We start from the raw sequence: 18,473 nt of genomic DNA on the forward strand, positions 1-18,473 counted from the left end.
TTTGCGACAGTATCAAAAAGAAATTTCGGATTGTTCTTAATTTTCCTCAATTAAGTTGGAAAAATAGGATGATCGAGCAGCAGTGAGGGCTCTTCGATACTGCACGGTACTGTCTTTCCAAGCTAGTCGGAAGACTTCCAGTTTGGTGTGGCGCCATTTCCGTTGCAATTTTCTGGAAGCTTGCTTCAGAGCTCGTGTATTTTCTGTTTACCAGGGAGCTAGTTTCTTATGACAGATGTTTTTAATTTTTAGGGGTGCAACTGCATCTAGGGTATTGCGCAAGGTTAAATTGAGTTCCTCGGTTAGGTGGTTAACTGATTTTTGTCCTCTGATGTCCTTGGGTAGGGATAGGCAGTCTGGAAGGGCAGCAAGGAATCTTTGGGTTGTCTGAGAATTTATAGCACGACTTTTAATGCTCCTTGGTTGGGGTCTGAGCAGATTATTTGTTGCAATTGCAAACGTAATAAAATGGTGGTCCGATAGTCCAGGATTATGAGGAAAAACATTAAGATCCACAACATTTATTCCATGGGACAAAACTAGGTCCAGAGTATGACTGTGGCAGTGAGTAGGTCCAGAGACATGTTGGACAAAACCCACTGAGTCGATGGCTCCGAAAGCCTTTTGGAGTGGGTCTGTGGACTTTTCCATGTGAATGTTAAAGTCACCAAAAATTAGAATATTATCTGCTATGACTACAAGATCCGATAGGAATTCAGGGAACTCAGTAAGGAACACTGCATATGGCCCAGGAGGCCTGTAGACAGTAGCTATAAAAAGTGAGTGAGTGAGTAGGCTGCATAGATTTCATGACTAGAAGCTCAAAAGACGAAAACGTCATTGTTTTTTTTTTTGTAAATTGAAATTTGCTATCGTAAATGTTAGCAACACCTCCGCCTTTGCCGGATGCACGGGGGGTATGGTCACTAGTGTAACCAGGGGGTGAGGCCTCATTTAACACTGTAAATTCATCAGGCTTAAGCCATGTTTCAGTCAGGCCAATCACATCAAGATTATTATCAGTGATTAGTTCATTGACTATAACTGCCTTGGAAGTGAGGGATCTAACATTAAGTAACCCAATTTTGAGATGTGAGGTATCACAATCTCTTTCAATAATGGCAGGAATGGAGGAGGTCTTTATACTAGTGAGATTGCTAAAGCGAACACCGCCATTTTTAATTTTGCCCAACCTAGATCGAGGCACAGACACGGTCTCAATGGGGAAAGCTGAGCTGACTACGCTGACTGTGCGAGTGGCAGACTCCACTAAGCTGGCAGGCTGGCTAACAGCCTGCTGCCTGGCCTGCACCCTATTTCTTTGTGGAGCTAGAGGAGTTAGAGCCCTGTAAATGTTCGTAGATAAGATGAGAGCACCCCTCCAGCTAGGATGGAGTCCGTCACTCCTCAACAGGCCAGGCTTGGTCCTGTTTGTGGGTGAGTCCCAGAAAGAGGGCCAATTATCTACAAATTCTATCTTTTGGGAGGGGCAGAAAACAGTTTTCAACCAGCGATTGAGTTGTGAGACTCTGCTGTAGAGCTCATCACTCCCCCTAACTGGGAGGGGGCCAGAGACAATTAATCGATGCCGACACATCTTTCTAGCTGATTTACACGCTGAAGCTATGTTGCGCTTGGTGACCTCTGACTGTTTCATCCTAACATCGTTGGTGCCGACGTGGATAACAATATCTCTATACTCTCTACACTCGCCAGTTTTAGCTTTAGCCAGAACCGTCTTTAGATTGGCCTTAACGTCGGTAGCCCTGCCCCCTGGTAAACAGTGTATGATCGCTGGATGATTAGTTTTAAGTCTAATACTGCGGGTAATGGAGTCGCCAATGACTAGGGTTTTCAATTTGTCAGAGCTAATGGTGGGAGCCGTCGGCGTCTCAGACCCCACAACGGGAGGAGTAGAGACCAGAGAAGTCTCGGCCTCCGACTCCGACTCGCTTAATGGGGAGAACCGGTTGAAAGTTTCTGTCGGCTGAATAAGCGACACCGGTTGAGCATTCCTACAGCGTTTCCCTCCAGAAGCCATGAGAAAGATGTCCAGCTGCGGGGACCGTGCAAGGGGGTTTATACTAACGTTACTATCTGTACTTACTGGTGGCACAGACGCTGTTTCATCCTTTCCTACACTGAAATTACCCTTGCCTAACGATCGCGTCTGAAGCTGGGCTTGCAGCACAGCTATCCTTGCCGTAAGGCGATCGTTCTCCTGTATATTATAAGTACAACGACTGCAATTAGAAGGCATCATGTTAATGTTACTTAGCTTCGGCTGTTTGAAGTCCTGACGAACCATGTCCAGATAAAACCTCCGGGGTGAAAAAGTTGAATGAAAAAAGTTGAGTGAGGGAAAAAGTAAAAATATACGGTAATGAAAAAGTAAAAAACCGTCAGGTAGCAAAGTAAGATCGGCAACAAAACGCACAGCAGCGTAAACAAGTCTGCAAGTTGTGACCGGAAAACATGGCCTCTAAACCTTCAAGCTGCATATTGGACCCTATTCCAACTAAACTACTGAAAGACCTGCTTCCTGTGCTAGGCCCTCCTACGTTGAACATAATCAAATGAAATGTATTTATAATGCCCTTCTTACATCTGCTGATATCTCAAAGTGCTGTACAGAAACCCAGCCTAAAACCCCAAACAGCAAGCAATGCAGGTGTAGAAGCAGGGCACGGCTCTCTATCCACCAGATGTGTACCAGATTCACTAAAAGTGGCCGTAATAAAGCCTCTCTTGAAAAAGCCAACCCTTGACCAAGAAAATATAGAAAACTATCGGCCTATATCGCATCTCAAATTCCTCTCAAAAATGTTAGAAAAAGCTGTTGCGCAGCAACTCACTGCCTTCCTGAAGACAAACAATGTATACGAAACGCTTCAGTCTGGTTTAGACCCGATCATAGCACTGAGACTGCACTTGTGAAGGTGGTAAATAACCTTTTAATGGCGTCAGACCGAGGCTCTGCATCTGTCCTCATGCTCCTAGACCGTAGTGCTGCTTTTGCTACCATCGATCACCACATTCCTTTGGAGAGATTGGAAACCCAAATTGGTCTACACGGACAAGTTCTGGCCTGGTTTCGATCTTATCTGTCGGAAAGATATGTTTGTCTCTGTGGATGGTTTGTCCTCTGACAAATCAACTGTAAATATCGGTGTTCCTCAAGCTCCGTTTTAGGACCACTATTGTTTTCACTATATATTTTACCTCTTGGTGATGTCATTCAGAAACATAATGTTAACTTTCACTGCTATGCGATGAAACCCAGCTGTACATTTCTACATTTAAAAAATAATAATAATTTTACCCCCTTTTTTCTCCCCAATTTCGTGGTATCCAATTGTTAGTAGTTACTGTCTTGTCTCATCGCTGCAACTCCCGTACGGACTCGGGAGAGGCGAAGGTCGAGAGCCATGCGTCCTCCGAAACACAACCCAACCAATCCGCACTGCTTCTTGACACAACGCACATCCAACCAGGAAGCCAGCCGCACCAATGTGTCAGAGGAAACACCGTACACCTAGCGACCTGGTCAGCTTGCACTGCGCCCAGCCCGCCACAGGAGTCGCTAGTGCGCGATGAGACAAGGATATCCCTGCCAGCCAAACCCTCCCTAACCCTGACGACGCTGGGCCAATTGTGAGCCGCCCCACGGGCATCCCGGTCACGGCCGGCTCGAACCCAGAGTCTCTAGTGGCACAGCTAGCACTGCGATGCAGTGCCTGAGACCACTGCGCCACCCGGGAGTCACTCAGCTGTACAATTAGATGAAACATGGTGAAGCCCCAAAATTGCCCTCCCTCGAAGCCTGTGTTTCCGACATAATGAAGTGGATGGGGGCAAATGTTCTACTTTTAAACTCGGACAAACAGATGCTTGTTCTAGGTCCCAAGAAACAAATAGATCTTCTGTTGAATATGACAATTATTCTTGATGGTTGTACAGTCGTCTCAAATAAAAAACTGTGAAGGACCTCGGCATTACTCGGCGTTACTCTGGAGTTGATCTCTGTTGACGAACATATCGAGACTGTTTCAAGGACAGGTTTTTTGCATTTACGTAACATTGCAAAAATCTGAAACTTTCTGTCCAAAAATGATGCAGAAAGATTTATCCATGCTATTGTCACTTCTAGGTTAGACTATTGCAATGCTCTACATTCCGGCTACCCGGATAAAGCACTAAATAAACTTCAGTTAGTGCTAAACACGGCTGCTAGAATCTTGACTAGAACCAAAAAATGTGATCATATTACTCCAGTGCTAGCTCCTCTACACTGGCTTCCTGTTAACTTCTTACATCTAGACGTTCCGCTAGCGGATCACCGCTCCAATATCGAATGATAGGGCGTGGCGCGAAATACAAATACGTCAGAAATGCTATAACTTCAATTTCTCAAACATATGACTATTTTACACCATTTTAAAGACAAGACTCTCCTTTATTTAACCACACTGTCCGATTTAAAAAAGGCTTTACAACGAAAGCAAAACATTAGATTATGTCAGCAGAGTACCCAGCCAGAAATAATCAGACACCCATTTTTCAAGCTAGCATATAATGTCACAAAAACCAAAACCAAAGCTAAATGCAGCACTAAGCTTTGATGATCTTTATCAGATGACACTCCTAGGACATTATGTAATACAATACATGCATGTTTTGTTCAATCAAGTTCATATTTATATCAAAAACCAGCTTTTTACATTAGCATGTGACGTTCAGAACTAGCATTCCCACCGAACACTTCCGGTGAATTTACTAAATTACTCACGATAAACGTTCACAAAAAACATAACAATTATTTTAAGAATTATAGCTACAGAACTCCTTTATGCAATCGCGGTGTCCGATTTTAAAATAGCTTTTCGGTGAAAGCACATTTTGCAATATTCTGAGTAGTTAGCCCGGCTATCACAGGCTAGCTATTTTGACACCCACCAAGTTTGGTACTCACCAAACTCAGATTTACTATAAGAAAAATTGGATTACCTTTGCTGTTCTTCGTCAGAATGCACTCCCAGGACTTCTACTTCAACAACAAATGTTGGTTTGGTTCCAAATAATCCATAGTTATATCCAAATAGCGGTGTTTTGTTCGTGCGTTCAAGACACTATCCGAAGGGTAACGAAGGGTGATGCGCTGACGCTTATCGTGACAAAAAAAATCAAAATATTCCATTACCGTACTTCGAAGCATGTCAAACGCTGTTTAAAATCAATTTTTATTTGATTTTTCTCGTAAAAAAGCGATAATATTCCGACCGGGAGACGTCCTTTCCGTTCAAAGACTCAAAATCTAAAATGGACTCTTCACGTGCACCCGCACGCCAGTCTCATTGTTCTCAGATCGACCACTTACCAAATGCGCTACTGTTTTTCAGCCAGTAACTGCAGAGTCATCATTCAATGTTCTGGCGCCTTCTGAGAGCCTAGGGGAGCCTTAGAAAGTGTCACGTTACAGCAGAGATCCTTTGTTTTGGATAGAGATGACAAAGAAGGCCAAGAAATGGTCAGACAGGGTACTTCCTGTACAGAATCTTCTCAGGTTTTGGCCTGCCATTTGAGTTCTGTTATACTCACAGACACCATTCAAACAGTTTTAGAAACTTTGGAGTGTTTTCTATCCAAAGCTACTAATTATATGCATATTCTAGTTTCTGGGCAGGAGTAATAACCAGATTAAATCGGGTATGTTTTTTATCCGGCCTTGAAAATACTGCCCCCTATCCATAACAGGTTTTAAGGCAAAGGCTGATTTCAAGGTTTTACTGCTAACCTACAAAGCATTACATGGGCTTGCTCCTACCTATCTTTCCGATTTGGTCCTGCCGTACTGTTACGCACGCTTCTTGGAAGAGGGAACGCAACACCCTGCTACAACTCAACTCCCCGTTGAGGGAAAGAGATATGGGATTGTAGGTACAGGTAAGGATGACAGAGGCAGAGATTAGTGCCGTTTACAGGGGATTTATTTCGTTCACACGGTAATTTGGGGAAAAGGGGCTGGACGGAACCAAAGCAAAGAAAGTAAAAAATAAAGAGCCCCTTCTCCTACCTTACCTACCTACCCACTACTTACGTAACTCGGACCACCTGGCGCACTAACCAAAATACAGGGGATGGTCTGCCCAGGTCTTACCTAGTATGCATAGACTTAGTAAATACTACGAGTATATGTATGCCCGCAGGCCTCTTGCCTAAGCAATCCCAAGGTGCCTTTCCCTTCCCCCCTGGGAACAAATGAAACAGAATAATACAAACATAAAGTGAACAATTTCACTGTTTTTGATTACAGTATCAAACGTCAGCAGGACCGGCTACAAAATACTTTACAAAAATTTATAAAGACCATCAATGAAACACAGGACATACCAAGAAGCTCTCTCCTAACAAAGGAACACTGTCATTTAAAGCTGCCTAAGGAGTCGGTAATTGCAGACAACTGTATCTCCTAACGAGAGGGCGGGGTCAGAGCTCCAATCTGCAATGGGGCCGACCAATCAGCTGCTTAGAATTTCAGAAAGCCATCCTGAAACACACACATACAAAGAACCTGGGGAACGTAACACGTACATACCTACACGTACGCTACGGTCACAAGACGCAGGCCTCCTTACTGTCCCTAGAATTTCTAAGCAAACAGCTACAGGCAGGGCTTTCTCCTGTAGAGCTCAATTTTTATGGAATGGTCTGCCTATCCATGTGAGAGACGTAGACTCGGTCTTGACCTTTAAGTCTTTATTAAAGACTCATTAATTCAGTAGGTCCTTTGATTGTACTCTGGCCCAGGAGTGTGAAGATGAACGGAAAGGCACTGGAGCAACAAACTGCCCTTGCTGTCTCTGCCTGGCCGGCTCCCCTCTCTCCACTGGGATTCTCTGCCTCTAACCCTATTACAGGGGCTGAGTCACTGGCTTACTGGTGCTCTTCCATGCCGTCCCTAGGAGGGTTGCGTCACTTGAGTGGGTTGAGTCACTGACGTGATCTTCCTGTCCGGGTTGGCAACCCCCCTTGGGTTGTACCGTGGTGGAGATCTTTGTGGGCTATACTCGGCCTTGTCTAAGGATGGTAAGTTGGTGGTTGAAGCTATCCCTCTAGGGGTGTGGGGGCTGTGCTTTGACAAAGTGGGTGGGATTATATCCTGCCAGTTTGGCACTGTCCGGGGGCCCTGTCCGGGGCCACAGTGTCTCCCGACCCCTCCTGTCTCAGCCTCCAGTATTTATGCAGTAGTTTATGTGTCGGGGGGCTTGGGTCAGTCTGTTATATCTGGAGTATTTCTCCTGTCTTATCCGGTGCCCTGTATGAATTTATGTATGCTCTCTCTAATTCTCTAATTCTGTCTCTCTTTCTCTCTCTTTCTTTCTCTCTTTCTTTCTCTCTCTCAGAGGACCTGAGCCCTAGGACCATGCCTGAGGACTACCTGGACTGATGACTCCTTGCTGTCTCCAGTCCACCTGGCCATGCTGCTGCTTCAGTTTCAACTGTTCTGCCTGCGGCTATGGAACCCTGACCTGTTCACCGGATGTGCTAGCTGTCCCAGACCTGCTGTTTTCAACTCTCTAGAGACCGCAGGTGCGGTAGAGATACTCTGAATGATCGCCTATGAAATGCCAACTGACATTTACTCCTGAGGTACTGACCTGTTGCTGGTCATCTTTGAACAATTGAACATCTGGGCCATGTTCTGTTATAATCTCCAACCGGCACAGCCAGAAGAGGGCTGGCCCCTCATAGCCTGGTTCCTCACTAGGTTTCTTCCTAGGTTCTGGCCTTTCTAGGGAGTTTTTCCTAGCCACCGTGCTTCTGCACCTGCATTGCTTGATGTTTGGGGTTTTAGGCTGGGTTTCTGTACAGCACTTTGTGACATCAGCTGATGTAAGAATGGCTTTATAAATACATTTGATTTGATTTGATTTAGATGTACTGTGTATAGACAGCCTGGTCTCATAGACTAGACGCACTGTGTCACTGTGTGTAGACAGCCTGGTCTCACAGACTAGATGCACTGTGCCACTGTGTGTAGACAGCCTGGTCTCACAGACTAGATGCACTGTGTCACTGTGTGTAGACAGCCTGGTCTCATAGACTAGATGCACTGTGCCACTGTGTGTAGACAGCCTGGTCTCACAGACTAGATGCACTGTGCCACTGTGTGTAGACAGCCTGGTCTCACAGACTAGATGCACTGTGTCACTGTGTGTAGACAGCCTGGTCTCATAGACTAGATGTACTGTGTCACTGTGTGTTGACAGCCTGGTCTCACAGACTAGATGCACTGTGTCACTGTGTGTAGACAGCCTGGTCTCACAGACTAGATGCACTGTGTCACTGTGTTTAGACAGCCTGGTCTCATAGACTAGATGCACTGTGTCACTGTGTATAGACAGCCTGGTCTCATAGACTAGATGCACTGTGTCACTGTGTGTAGACAGCCTGGTCTCATAGTAAATGTAAATCCAGGACACTCAGATAGATTAGTATGATATGTTATGTTTGTATGGTTACATAAGACAGAAGGTTACTTAAAGGTGCAATATGCAGAAATTGCTCTGCCATTTACTGGTTGCTAAAATTGTAATGGTAGGCCTAATTTCAGTTTGTGACAACACAAGCAGTAATTGTGTAGAGAATCATTATACCATATGAACCGCTGTGAAATATATTTTCCATAACCAAAAATATTGTATTTTCATATGTTCGAAGCTGGTGTACAAAACTGACAGTAAGATGCAGAAACGAAACTTAAGAACGGGAAACATAAAAATAGTGCATATAGAACACATCTACAGCTGATTAGACTTGCTTTAAATTAGAAATTAAAGATCTAAAACTCAATGTTTCTATGTGGATTTGTTCTGGCACCCCAAAAGTTTACATATGTCTGGTTGGTAAGGCAAAAACATATTGTATGTTTCTAGGCTAAAAGATATGAGGTGCTCTGTGTTCCTGCTGGTAGCAGGCCTTACCTAGATGCGGGGAAATGTCATGCCTTGGAGTATGGTTGTATCTATCTTGGAAGTCAGATGACAAACCTGCATGGATTAGCAGGAGAAAACATTGTACCTGTATTCAGACAATTGTAGTCAAGACAGCTTCAGTTTACACCGGAATATACAGGTTCCAGGACTCTACTAACACTTCACACAACTAATTGTATTCTAAATTAAATGCAGAGATAATGATCCATCAGGGCCCGCTCATTCCACCCCGACCCCGCGGCAAGAGTCCTGAACTCCAGGGCAAAGTCCTGAGCGCTCCTCGTCCCCTGTCTTAAGTGAAACAACCGCTCACCCGCCGCCTTGCCCTCCGGGGGATGATCGAATACCGCCCGGAAGCGGCGGGTGAACTCCGGGTAGTCACCCCGAGCCGAGTCTGGGCCATCCCAAACTGCGTTGGCCCATTCCAGGGCTCTACCCGTAAGACAAGAGACGAGGACGCTCACCTTTTCTTCGTCGGAGGGAGAAGGGCGAACGGTCGCCAGGGAGAGTTCAACCTGTATCAAAAACCCCTCACATCCCGCAGCTGTCCCGTCAAACTCCCTCGGTGGCGCAATCTGGATGCCGCTCGCACCCGCTTCAGGGGGGGGTCGGTAGGGGCGCCGGCTGAGGAACCGGAGCTGGTCCGGTGGGTGAAGCCCCTCTCTCCCAGTTCTCCAATCTGGCCAGCACTTGGTCCATCGCCGAGCCCAGGCGGTGGAGGAGGTTGGCGTGATCTGACACCTGTTCTGCCACTGACGGTGCTTCCGCTCCTGCTGACTCCATAATTTTAGAGGTGCGGGATTCTGTCACGGTTCCTTAAGGCAGGAGGAAAGGGCAGAGTCAAACGCAGGAGACGTAGTCCAGTAGTGTCGTAGAATGATATATTTATTGCACCGAAAAAAACCATTCGGCGTAACACAAGGGCATAGGGTGCGCCCAGAGACCACACGGGAACACAGTAAACCCTGAGAAAACAAAAACACGCATGGGGCGCAGCCCGGCAAATGCAATATTCATCCAGCGAGAATCCGCTGTGGAAAAATGTGCAAAAAGCACAGAACGTACACAGACCTGCCCGCTGACAAACAAACAATCCCGCACAAAGACGAACCCCAAAGAAACAAACTAAATACCTCCCCACTAATGACAGACAAGAGACAGGTGTGGGCTAGAGCAGACAAAAACCAAAGAACACAGAAACATAGATCAGTGGCAGCTAGTAGACCGGCGACGACGACCGCCGAGCGCCGCCCGACCGAGGAGGGGCGCCATCCTCGGTGGATACTGTGACAGGTATCTAAGAGCCGACAATTCCGTTATGCTCTCATTGACATAATCTTTGGAAATTAAGAAAAACTTCTTGTTATACGTAACCCTTATGACATGATTGCTTTACTTGCAGTATCATTTTCAGAGGTGATCAGAAGTCAAGTGATGATACTTATAATCCTTATTTATTTGACAACGGATTCCTTAAATACTTGGAGCGACTTCCGCAAGTGTCTGCCACTATGTGGGGGAACCTGGAAAAAGAAACAGGAGAACTGTCAAAAATTGAAAGATAAAATATATGAGGGTGGTATGAACGCCCGACGTCCACAGGTGGGGGTTGTGCTTACAGCCCAACACAGTGCAGGATTTTTGGCATTTGCCAGAGAACACCAAGATTGACAAATTCGCCACTGGCGCCCTGTCCTCTTCACAGATGAAAGCAGGTTCACACTGAGCACATGTGACAGACGTGACAGAGTCTGGAGGCGCCGTGGAGAACGTTCTGCTGCCTGCAACATCCTCCAGCATGACCGGTTTGGCGGTGGGTCAGTCATGGTGCGGGGTGGCATTTCTTTGGGGGGCCGCACAGCCCTCCATGTGCTCGCCAGAGGTAGCCTGACTGCCATTAGGTACCGAGATGAGATCCTCAGACCCCTTGTGAGACCATATGCTGGTGCGGTTGGCCCTGGGTTCCTCCTAATGCAAGACAATGCTAGACCTCATGTGGCTGGAGTGTGTCAGCAGTTCCTGCAAGAGGAAGGCATTGATGCTATGGACTGGCCCGCCCGTTCCCCAGACCTGAATCCAATTGAGCACATCTGGGACATCATGTCTCGCTCCATCCACCAACGCCACGTTGCACCACAGACTGTCCAGGAATTGGCGGATTCTTTAGTCCAGGTCTGGGAGGAGATCCCTCAGGAGACCATCCGCCACCTCATCAGGAGCATGCCCAGGCGTTGTAGGGAGGTCATACAGGCACGTGGAGGCCACACACACTACTGAGCCTCATTTTGACTTGTTTTAAGGACATTACATCATAGTTGGATCAGCCTGTAGTGTGGTTTTCCACTTTAATTTTGAGTGTGACTCCAAATCCATACCTCCATGGGTTGATAAATTGGATTTCCATTGATTATTTTTGTGTGATTTTGTTGTCAGCACATTCAACTATGTAAAGAAAAAAGTATTTAACCTCTTGGGGCTAGGTGGGACGCTAGCGTGCCACCCGTGGTGCACTCCATCAACAGCAGGTGCATTTCAAGAGCGGCAAATTTGAATCCAAATAAATGTCAAAATTCTAATTTTTCAAAAATACAACTATTTTACACCATTTGAAAGATAAACATCTCCTTAATCTAACCACGTTTTACGATTTCAAAAAGGTTTTACGGCGAAAGCATAAATTTAGAGTATGTTAGGACAGTACATTTGCAAGAGTTGTGTGTAATGTTTTGTCAAGTCAAAGACAGGGTCACCAAAACCATAAAACCAGCTAAAATGATGCACTAACCTTTTACAATCTCCATCAGATGACACTCCTAGGACATTATGTTAGACAATGCATGCATTTTTAGTTCTATCAAGTTCATATTTATATCCAAAAACAGCGTTTTACTATGGCATTGATGTTGAGGAAATCGTTTCCCTCCAATAACCGGCAGTCAAGTCAGCGTCACAAATTAAATAATTAAAATTAGAAAACATTGGTAAAATATTATATTGTCATTTAAAGAATTATAGATTTACATCTCTTGAACGCAACCAACTTGCCAGATTTAAAAATAAGCTTACTGGGAAATCACACTTTGCAATAATCTGAGCACTGCGAAAATACTATGTAAATAATCCATTACCTTTGATTCTCTTCATCAGATGTCACTTCCAGGTATCACAGGTCCATAACGAATGTAGTTTTGTTCAAAAAAGCTCATCATTTATGTCCAAAAATCTCCGTCTCGTTAGCACATGATGTAAGCCAGCCGGACTTCTCGTCATGAACGAGGGGAAAAAATATATTTCCGTTCGTTCAAACATGTCAAACGTTGTATAGCATAAATCATTAGGGCCTTTTTTAACCAGAACATGAATAATATTCAAGGTGGACGAATGCATACTCTTTTATAACGTATTGGAACGAGGGTACCCAACATGAACTCGCGCGCCAGGTGTCTAATGGGACATCATCGTTCCATGGCTCTTGTTCGGTCAGATCTCCCTCCAGAAGACTCAAAACACTTTGTAAAGGCTGGTGACATCTAGTGGAAGCAATAGGAAGTGCCAAAATATTCCTAAGCCCCTGTGTTTTTCAATGGGATAGGTTTAAAGTCAATACAACACATCAGGTATCCACTTCCTGTCAGAAAATGTCTCAGGGTTTTGCCTGCCAAATGAGTTCTGTTATACTCACAGACACCATTCAAACAGTTTTAGAAACTTTAGAGTGTTTTCTATCCATATATAATAAGTATATGCATATTCTAGTTACTGGGTAGGATTAGTAACCAGATTAAATCGGGTACATTTTTTTTATCCAGACGTGCAAATGCTGCCCCCTAGACCCAACAGGTTAATAAGAGTATTTCATTCATTCAGATCTAGGATGTGTTATTTTAGTGTTCCCTTTATTTTTTTGAGCAGTGTATATATATTTTTTTTTAAACAAAATCTGAAACATTTTCTAAAGTAACTTCTATAGGTTTTAATTATTATTTTTAAATCCCCCTAAAATTTTTACAAGCGTTTCGCTACACTCGCATTAACATCTGCTAACCATGTGACCAATAAAATTTGATTTGAATTCATCTTCATTATCCCCCACGTTGCTCCACCTCTGCTTCTGGGATGAGCCAGGCGGGGCTCAAAGCGGGTAAGTACAGATTCTTCTCCACTGACGTCAATGCCAACGTGGTACTATACCTCTGTTACACTGAACACGTATCTGCAGATCTAGAGGAACTTGATTTGCATTTACAAATGTTCTGTAGGTGTTATGATGTGTGTTCCAACTTCCACTGCCAACAAGGAACACGAACCACTATACACATTACATTGGAGTCAACCATACTTTCCTTCAGTCTAATCCAACTGAACCCAGTTTTACCTGTTGTAAATCTTTTTTTATCATAACAAACTGTCTAAAGTTTCCTGACATATATTTTAGAATTTAAGAATTGGTGTTAAATCAGTTTTTCTAATATTTTTTGTTTTGTTTGGTCATCATTTTTTGACCTCCAGACTCCCCCATCTCATCCCATCAACTCTGTCAGTCCACCAGGCCCCACAATGCAGCCTCCACACCACTGCAGTAACAGCCACATCTTCCCATCACAAAGCTTCAGTACTATCTCAATGTGTTGTAAGTCCTGTACAGCACTTGGTATTCATCACTGTTGAGACAATGTTACAGCTGATAACATGTAATGACATTTCCAACCTAACCAACCCCCTCTGATTCTGGGAAATCTTCTTGTTACTTACAACCTCATGCTAATCAAATTAGCCTACGTTAGCTCAATCATCTCGTGGGGGATACTGATCCCGTAGAGGATAATGCCCTTTTAGTGTAACACCAGATCCCAAATGAGTGCATTTCACAAATGTAATCTGTTCACAATGACAGCTTCTCAAGTGTTTTTAATACTTCATTTGTGGAGGTGAAGATTCTTTCAAAACTCATTTTGAGCATTTATTATGAAAGTTAACTGAAGAGGTAAAGTTTATGTTAACCTATATTCTAATTCTAATAGTCTGTTTATCAAAACATCATGAACATCCTCTGTTGTCTGTCTAGAAACGGTGCTGTTACAGATACTGCTTGTGTTTGTCATCATGTGACTGCATGGGAAGATTAGAACATGTCACCACCCTTTTCTTTATGTTAGTTTAATGTGAAAACAAGGTTAATGTAATTCTAATTCTGAAGATGAATAAGAACATTTAGGCATTAGAGTAAATACAATGAAGCAAGGTCTTAGGTTGTGAACAGAGTATGAACTCAAACGGATGCAGAGAAAAGCTCAAACCAAGTTTATTCAGCCCACTGAATGCTGCATCTGCATAGCACAGCTTGTACATAACCAATCAATCATTTATTACAGTATGTCAAGTAAAGGGTGTGACTTCTCAGAAATGTTCATCTGTTTCCCAGAACTGCCTGTTGCGCGGTCGTCAAGCGGCTGGTACCACAATGACAATGGATTCCTGGCATAGTTGGAGCGCCTTCAACCAGCACCTGGGGGAACCTGGGAAAATAAACAGGAGTACTTTCCCAATGTACAAAACAACTCATCCTTATTTTTCAATAACATTTTCCTTAACATTGTTCTGAAATAAATTCTCTTTGAAATGTGAACATTTGATTGATTAATTTAATTTATTGAAAAAGTTTCAAATTCAGTCTGTAAGACAACAAAATGTGTAAAAATTCAAGGTGTGTGAATACTTTCTGAAGGCATTGTATATGAAATGGGAAGGCCATTGTGCAAACATTGTGCAAACACCTGTAATCTCAGAAATAGCAGGCACCTGTAATCTCAGAAATAGCCGTCTGTCTGTCGTGGGTTATCAAACAGTATGCTGTTATTCCTGTTTGAAGAGAGGAAAGTGATCCTGAAGATTAAAATAGTGTTCTTCAATTATTTTAATGCCTAATCTTTTACGTGAAGTGTGTAGTGATTTTACAAATACATTTAGCTCTGTCAGGAAACTGAACAGACAGGCAAGATGGAACACGCATCCACACCCGACACACCCACATCCTGTTTGATCACCTGATTAAGCTGATAAATACCCAACAGTACTCCCAAGTGAACAACAGTTTATGGAAATTTTTGACATAAACTGGTCTTCAAAGATTATCCTTTTCAGTAGAGTCACATCTAGAACTTATCCGGGCGTTTTAATACAAACATTTGCGGAGTTGGAGCGTGATGAGGGTAAGATTATTTTAAAACTAATTTGGAGAATTTCTTATGAAAGTTAACTGAAGAGGTAATGTTTATGTTAACCTATATTCTAATTCTAATAGTCTGTTTATCAAAACATCATGAACATCCTCTGTTGTCTGTCTAGAAACGGTGCTGTTACAGATACTGCTTGTGTTTGTCGTCGTATGATTGAAAATCATTTCACTCACTTCCTCTTTGTGTTTAATGTAAAAACAAGGTTAAACAAATTCTGTTCTGGTTTTTTTATTCATTTTTTTCAGGATAATGAAGATGAAAACCAACATTTTGGCATTAAAGTGAAAGTTGAGGAAAATGTCAAAGAAAAAATTATCATTATGATAATGCAGTACGGTAGACAAAATAAACAAATTACTATTAATATTGATGACCCAAACTTTAACCAGGTTTTCTCGAAAGACAATTGTAAACTCAAATTAGACTTCATAGGTCCTTTTAATGAAAATACTGTATTTAAAACAATTATTTTCCTGAAAAAAAATATCATCTTTCAAGAAAGTAACTATGTGATTTACATTAATAGTTTGTATGATTATGTCAACGTAATTGTGTATTTCTGGAAAAATAAGGAAAAAATACAAAATATAACGGACCCAATTTATATAATATCAGGGAGTCATATTTCTTTAATAGATAGGTATGACTTCTATATTAAAACTGAGCTCAGAATTAATGAACACACTATCCCGTATGCTATTCAGGGAGGCAGACTTAATGTATCTGATATTGTAATTAAAGGAAAACATTTAAATCATGTCCCATATAGTACATTAGATAATAAGGTATCGAAGAACCTAGATTTCTGTCTTGCTCTCACTGATATAATCTTTGGAAATCAAGAAAAACTTCTTTGTATAAATAATAGTTTTGACATCACTGCTTTAGTTGCGGTATTATTTTCAGAGGTAATCAGAAATCCAGTGATGATATTTATTAACCTAATTGCAATGACAATAAATTCCTTACATTCTTGGAATGACTTCCGCCAGATTATGCCACCTTTAGCTGGGGGAACCTGGAAAGATAAACAGAAGTACTGTTCCAAATTTATGAAACGACTAAACCTATTTTTTTCAAAAACATTTTCTGAAACATTTTCTGAAATTATTTGAACATGGAAATTCTTTGATTAATTGAATTTATTTTAAAAAGTTGTCCTTCATGGAAGGGGCGGGTGGTGGAGGGTCCAAATAAAACAAAATAAAACATCCCAAAATGTTATAAAATATCAACAAATTCATCTTCATTATCCCCCACGTTGTTCCACCTCCGCTTCTGGGAGGAGCCAGGCGGGGCCACAGAGCGGGTAAGTACAGATTATTCTCCAGTGACACCAATGCCAACGTGATACTACCTCTGCTACACTGAACACATATCCTAGATCTAGAGGAACTTGATTTACAAAAAGCAGAATGTTCTGTAGGTGTTATGATTGGGGTGATGTGTGTTCCAGCTTCCACTGCCAACAAGGAACACAACTGCTTAACAAATTGCTTTGGTGTCAACCATACTTTCCTTCAGTCTAATCCAAATGAACCCAGTTTACCTGTTGTAAATATTTTTTTTATCATAACAAACTGTGTCAAAAGTTTCCTGACATATATTTGAGACTTTAACAGTTGGTATTAAATCAGTTTTTCTGATGTTTTTTTGTTTTGTTTGTTCATCATGTTTTGACCTCCAGACTCCCCCATCTCATCCCACCAACTCTGTCAGTCCACCAGGCCCCACAATGCAGCCTCCACACCACTGCAGTAACAGCCATATCTTCCCATCACAAAGCTTCAGTACTGTCTCAATGTGTTGTAAGTCCTGTACAGCACTTGGTATTCATCACTGTTGAGACAATGTTACAGCTGATAACATGTAATGACATTTCCAACCTAATCAACCCCCTCTGATTCTTCTCATTCAGGAAGTACCATCCAGGATCCTGTGGCAACGTCAATGTGAAACAGCATTGACCCGTGATCACCACCAACCAGGGCTCCACAGCGGTATCCTTGGACACCCAGTGAATCCAGAGAGAGCACACCAGGCAGCATTGAGCACTTTGATGAGATTGGCTGTTCAGCAGGAAGATTCATCTGGCTACACAGAAGGGATGATGGCTCTGACCAATAAAATTCTATTTTTGAAACTATATAACTGAATAAACTATGATTTAACTAAAAACATATTTCTGTTTTGGTTAGTAATTATTGCCTTATTTCACTGTAGAGCCTCTAGCCCTGCTCAATACGCCTTATTTATCCATCCTACAAGTGTTTAGCAGATGTTATTGCGGGTGTAGCAAAATGCTTGTGTTTCTAGCTCCATCAGTGCAGTAATATCTAACAATACACACAAATCTAAGTATAGGAATGGAATTAAGAATATATAAATAAATGGGCGAACAATGTCAGAACGGCATAGACTAAGACACAGTAGTATAGTATAGAATACAGTATATACATATGAGATGAGTAATACATAGACTAAGACACAGTAGTATAGTATAGAATACAGTATATACATATGAGATGAGTAATACATAGACTAAGACACAGTAGTATAGTATAGAATACAGTATATACATATGATATGAGTAATACATAGACTAAGACACAGTAGTATAGTATAGAATACAGTATATACATATGATATGAGTAATACATAGACTAAGATACAGTAGTATAGTATAGAATACAGTATATACATATGAGATGAGTAATACATAGACTAAGACACAGTAGTATAGTATAGAATACAGTATATACATATGAGATGAGTAATACATAGACTAAGACACAGTAGTATAGTATAGAATACAGTATATACATATGAGATGAGTAATACATAGACTAAGACACAGTAGTATAGTATAGAATACAGTATATACATATGAGATGAGTAATACATAGACTAAGACACAGTAGTATAGTATAGAATACAGTATATACATATGAGATGAGTAATACATAGACTAAGATACAGTAGTATAGTATAGAATACAGTATATACATATGAGATGAGTGTGTATATACTGTAGTGCAAATCAATCCCAGAACAACAGCAAAGGACCTTGTGAAGATGATGGAGGAAACAGGTACAAAAGTATCTATATCCACAGTAAAACGAGTCCTATTTCGACATAACCTGAAAGGCCGCTCAGCAAGGAAAAAGCCACTGCTCCAAAACCGCCATAAAAAAGCCAGACTACGGTTTGCAACTGCACATGGGGATTGAGATTGTACTT

General features: G+C 42.2%; 1 long non-coding RNA gene across 1 annotated transcript; it reads left to right on the forward strand.

Moving 5' to 3' along the window:
* Nucleotides 1–15,929: 15,929 nt before the first annotated feature.
* Nucleotides 15,930–17,414, forward strand: LOC123729814 (uncharacterized). The gene is made up of 3 exons (XR_006761470.2): nt 15,930–16,541; nt 16,920–17,040; nt 17,151–17,414. It is a non-coding gene; the product is annotated as an uncharacterized LOC123729814 (long non-coding RNA).
* Nucleotides 17,415–18,473: the final 1,059 nt, after the last annotated feature.

This window comes from Salmo salar, chromosome 23, assembly GCF_965601325.2.
Source record: "Salmo salar chromosome 23, fSalSal1, whole genome shotgun sequence".
Taxonomy (NCBI): Eukaryota; Metazoa; Chordata; class Actinopteri; order Salmoniformes; family Salmonidae; genus Salmo; species Salmo salar.